The sequence below is a fragment of the Corvus moneduloides genome, chromosome 3, assembly GCF_009650955.1.
Source record: "Corvus moneduloides isolate bCorMon1 chromosome 3, bCorMon1.pri, whole genome shotgun sequence".
Lineage (NCBI taxonomy): Eukaryota > Metazoa > Chordata > Aves > Passeriformes > Corvidae > Corvus > Corvus moneduloides.
The window spans coordinates 110,014,176-110,020,039 of record NC_045478.1 but is presented as its reverse complement, the minus strand read 5'-3'; positions in this window follow the sequence as shown (position 1 = coordinate 110,020,039).

The following is a 5,864-nucleotide window of genomic DNA, read 5'->3' as shown; positions in this document are numbered from 1 at the left end:
GGGGACCCTCTGAGCTCCACCTATGCTGCTGTGGCAGTCACTTTTTCATGCCTTTCACTGCCTCATTGCATTTATTTAATTACTGCTCCTCAGGAGTAGCACTGCTCACATCTTTGGCTGTTGGATCTTTTTCCATTCTGTCCCCAGTGGAAGCAATCACACTTGCGATCCTTAGGAGGATCTGTTCCTCCTAAGCCAGGCTGCCATTTATCCATTATTATTGAAGTATCAAAGGCATTTACACGTGTTCAGAAGCACACCAGCTCCCTCAAGGAGGAGGGATGAAATATCACCTCTTGCCCGATAAATTGCTTACATAAGTGGAATCAAACCCAGGTTTCTGGATTATCCAGTGGGGCTCTTTCGCAATGTTGCTCTTAGGAAAAGGGTTGCAGAGATGTCTTAGCTCGCACCCCAGAGCTGGCAAGACTACAGGAGAGATTCAGACATTGAGTTTTCCAGCCTGGATGCCTCTGGGTCACCCAGAGGAGATTCCAAAGTCAAGGATAGGTTTCTGCAGAAACAACCTTACATGCTGCCCTCTGCAAAGCACAGCTGTGTTCAGCCACATATGTGCTTGCTGCCCTTGGCTGTGCCCTGCACAGTCTCTCTCCTCACTCACACATGGCTCAGCAAATTCTGGAGTGACCATTCTGGTGAATGAGAGTCCAAACTCAAGGACCTGGGAGTCCTTCTGCACATCTTGGCAGGTCCTTGAGGATGATCCAGTGCCGATGCTGCCGGACAGCATCCCATGACCTCAAACAGCCCTCGAGCACGAACCGAAAGCCGTGTCAGATCTACTTCAGAGAGTTTATCTACGATTTCACTGTCCCCACTTCAGCAGAAGCCAACACACGCAGTCCCCGGCGATGAACTCGGAGCCAAGGGACCTGGATTTTTTGCTGCCACCTGCTGTCCCCTGCCAGCAGGGCAGGCTCTGCCCTGCTCCCTGCCAGCTCTGCCCCAGAGCCCCCACGCCGGGATCCAGGGGAGGAAACAGCAGGACCCACTGCCCCTGTTCTCCAGTCCCTGTTCCCTGTGAAGCACTAGACAAACCCAAAGCCTGGATATGAACAGAAACACAAAACTAGTGGCCTCTGTGTCCTGATTCTCCTGGTTACAAGCTCCAAAATTACAGTTATGCCTGATTTTCTCCCTGGAGGACACTTAGCCCTGGGGAATAGTGGCCCAGCATTGCTGTTAGCCAGGACAGGCCCACAGGGGAGCTTCCTCCTTGCTAACTCAGCCCATCACAGGGAGCGAGGGAAGGCGACAGCTGCAGACATGGAAGAACTAATAATAATAATAACAACAACAACAATAACAACAACAACAACAACAACACAATCTATGCCTGCTACTTTGAGATAGTAAGTTTCCTGCTTCAACTGACAGAAAATTGAGTGGATGCCAGGAAGCATTTCAGATGATCAGGTGTCTGGTCCAGAGATGAAAATCAGGTAAAATGCTGCAGAAACCTGACAACAGGAGAGCTGCAGGTGCTTGGTCCTGAAGCACTCAGCCCTTTCCTCCATGGCAGCCTTCTGTGTTTCAGAAAAACAGGGCAACCAAGGATTTTATCACCTGGGCTGTGCCTGGCATAAAGGGAATTTGGGACTACACATCATCTAAGGCCATTTTTTCATTCTTTTTTAACCTATTGTATCATTTATTCATAGGCAGAACTATAGGCCCTGAAAGGAACCAGGAGAGGGAGGAGAGGCAGAAGTTTGTTGTGAAAGGTCTGTAGAAAAGTAGTTGATAAATGTCTTCGTGGCAATAGCTGCCTTATACTTCACTGTGCTCATCTCCTCACTCTCACCAGATTCCTGGCAGAAACTGGTACCTCTGGCATTACAAAGCCCAGCAGGCAAAACCCAGACATGGGCAGGTTATTCCATGTCAGCTCCACACAATGCACAGCCAGTCCAGTGACATTCCCCAGGGGGCTTGTGGGAGGACAAGGACAGGCACTTTGGCTGTGTACCTGTGAGGACCAATGCAATCCCCAAGGTCAAGCAAGCTGCAAGAGCGAGCTGCAAGGGCGAGCTGCAAGGGCGAGCTGCTCCATTTCATTAGCAAACCAGGAGGAATTGGCAAGGAAACAGGGAACTCAAAGATCCTGGGCCACATGTATTCATCATGTGCAAGCCAGGTGCCACAGAGCTACCTTGTACCAAGCCCAAAGCTATCTAAACTGCATAAATCTACTTTATGACAATCTACCAGACACCTGTGTGTAAACTCAACCAGCCTGGCTCTGAAAGCTTCTCTGCTTTACAGGCCAGCAGCACAGACATTGGGGTCTGTTCTGTGCTGCTGCCACAACTAAGAGCCAAAGGTGTGCTCGTGTTCCCCCTGCTCCTTTGCTCAGCTCCCCGTTCACAGAGCAGATAAGAATGGTATCTCCCAGGTGAACACAGCTCAGCCTCTCCACCCAGCCCTTCCTCAGATCTCAGCAGGGGAACTTGGTCTGCGCTTGGAAAGGACACAAAGCAAAATGCAGTTGTTATCAGCTTGGCCTCTGTGCTGCACAGCCCTGAGTACAAGGCTGACTCAGGGTTATCGGCAGGGTGTTTTGCTAAAGTTAAGCAGACTCCTCAGCAAGCTGCAGGACAAGTGTGGACAAGTGTCTGAGCTCCCAGGGAAACCTGGAGCACTGGGCAACTTGTTTTTAGGGCTCTTTTGTGTCAGGGCAGACTCCCGCCCTCCTTGGCTCAGGAGCCAACCTCACAGCTGGCAGGCCTAAGCTCAAACCACACACACAACTCAAAGCAGGCACAAGTGAGTGACACTTTGGAATAGTGATCTACAGCAGCTTTAATAGGAACCAGGCTAATGCCAGGTACAGGCAGTCACACAGTAACTGGGGAAATGGGGAATATCGGCACCTCAAGAGGACTAAAAGATAGGAGCAGCTTAAGTGCTTGCAAAATGGCTTAAGAGCAGCTTCACATGGAAAGTGACTGCTGCTTAAGCAATTTAAAGACGAGCCCCTCTCAAACATTCAGTGATGAGCAGCTTAGTGCAGGACAGGCTCCTGCCAAGGCTGTTGGGATGGCAGCACGCCACAGGAGAGAAACAAGTGTCCCCTTGGAGCACGGAGCCTCACCCCACACACATTTCGCAGATGAACCTGTGCCATCCCGGCTTCGGAACCGCTCTGTCCTCCCTGTGAAAGGAGGCTTGTCCCTGGCCGGATGCTCTCCGGAAAGGTCTACAAAGCAGAGCTCCTGGAAAGCAGAGTCTGCTTTCAGCAATGCAATAAAATGGAGGCTGTGCTGGCAGGCTCAGGCCAGGAGCTACAACTCTTTTCTTCCTGACAGTTTCAAAGAGAAAGATAGGCTTCTGTTGCCCTTGCATCCTTGAATATCCCTGCCCTATTTCTTGGGAATTTTCAAAATGTGCAGAAGGCAGAAGAACAAGCTTTGTTTGGAAGCTTTGGGAGATAAAAAGGAAAACCTCCATTTCTTTTCTTTTCTTTTTTTTTTTTTTTTTTGCAATGCCAGGGTCATCAAAGGTGGAAGCACTGGAGGTAATGGCAGGGCAGATTGAAGCGGCACTCAAACACAAATGATGTGTTATTACCTATGGTGAAGAAAGCAAGAAGAGCAGGGTTGCACTCAGCTGTGAACTTGGGGTCCATATCCTTGGAGACCTGGTGAAGTGTTATCACCTTATTTCTCTTCATGAGAGAAACCTGTCCTTCAGACTACTTCAGGTAGGGTTGTTTTTACTATTATTATTACTATTATTATTATTATTACATGAAAGCTATAGCTGAAAAAAGCAATACTAGAGAACATGTTACTTCAAAGTAAGTTAATAGCTCAGTCTTAATCTGGAATCCTCTGGTTAGCTCTCACTGCTTCATGTTAAAAGGACACAAAAAGGAAGAGTTAGGGGCATAAAAAGGATCCTTAAAAAGGCACAAACAAGTCTTTGCCCATACAGCAATAAAAAGATGGGAAAACGCCACAGAAATCTTGGGCAAGGGGAACATATTTAAGTGTAACTAAAATATTCCAGTTTGAGCTCTATTCTCAGAACTCAGGAGTTTGTTTGGGATTTAAAGTGCACCCCAAGAAGATGAGAGAAGTAAAAGTTCAGTAAGGGGGATTCCCACCTTCAGCTACTGAAGTTTTAGGTTACCATGGTTTAATCAGAAGCCATGGAGCAACTTCAAAAAAAGATTACCAGGTCACTGTCTGACCAGGCTATTTCCTAGACACTTCTGAAGCCTTTTGACAGGACACTTATCTAAAGCCCAGTGATTTAATCTGATTTAGCAGCTACAGGGCTGTGGTTAACAGAAAATAGAAGCATAATCTATATGACATGCAAATCCCTGCATCCACGCCATTCCGTTTAAAATGGCCAGAAGTTTGCACTTTGCTGATAGAGAAAGCATCACCTAAATACAAACTGTGCTTCCTGAAATATCCAAAGTCTATTGTATTAACAGCCTAAGAGACAGAAAATTTAGAATTTTCAGTAAGAAGCACTCTAATAGCTTCTGGAGGCTTATTTGACTACTACCCACTTGAATTTTGAATGGAGCACAAACAATTTAATTTTTTTAGTAGCTTGAAGAAAGATGAAACCACAAATGGAAAGAAAAGATGGCAAGAGAAGATAAACAGATAATAGCTTATATGAAATTGAGTAATTACATCCTGCATTGTGCTCCAACTGCCAACCTCAGCCATCCCCCATCCCACAATCCCATTCCAGTGTTTAATTCTGAATACTGCTACACTGCCCATACCAGGATTAATTTGTTTTCCTGGATCCCAGATGCTTTGGAAAAGAGGGTTAATTATCTTGCCATAGCTGCTGGCTCCCTGGCACATTCCTGCAGGACTCATTCCCTTGCATGAAGACCCACTCAGGCTGCAGCTGCTCCATGAACACCAGAGAAAGGAAAGTTAAATAAATCGTGCCAGAAATTAAGACCACGCTTCAGCAGCTGCAACAGTGAAGAGGAAGAGCAGGGAACCCATCTGAATTCATGTATGGCTCCAGCCCAGGGAGCTGGCTGGGAAAGGTCAGGACAGGAAGGCTTGGCACAGGACAGATAAAGCTTTCGGAACACAAGAAAAGGGACTGAGGTTACTTCCTTCAGAGACCCATGGTCAAAGCACAGGACAAGTAATCTGGCTGCATTAGGTTCCTCCACATCCTGTGGGAATTAACAGTCCTTGGAGAAAGAAATCCCCTATTTTTAACAAGGAAAGACTATTATGCATCAGGAGACTAAACAGAACACAAATATTTTGCTCTTTTAACTTAATAATGCAGCTGTCTAGAAATGGATTGACCCTTTATCAAATCAGATGCTTTAGCAGTAGAACTTGGGGGCCTCATCATCCCAAAAACCCTGAACAGCTACTTGTTTCAGATTATTTTTATCTGACTGTGGTCCTAAGGAACCCAAATGGCACCTTAGAAACATCACATTATCACAGGAGTGAGCACATCACCCCTCCCCACAAGTGCCAATATTAATGGTGCAACTGAGAAGATACTTGAATTTCACAACGAATCAGTCATGCAGCACACTTCTCTCTGACTGGTTAGACATAAAAATAGACATAAAGTAGACATGAAACCCTGGAATGGCTAAAAAACCCACTGGTAGCTACAAATGTGGGAATGCAAGGTATTTTCAAAAAAAGGACACACAAAAAAATCCCAAGTATGTTTAAACACGTCCCTGAGATGAAAAAATAATTGAGCAAGAGTGTTCATGTTCCCAGACCTCAATGCATTATTTAACAGAAGAGACTGAATGTCTCCTGCTAAGCCACCAGCACATTCAAACAAGTTCAAGAGCTGTTCACAAGAAAACACACAGCAGG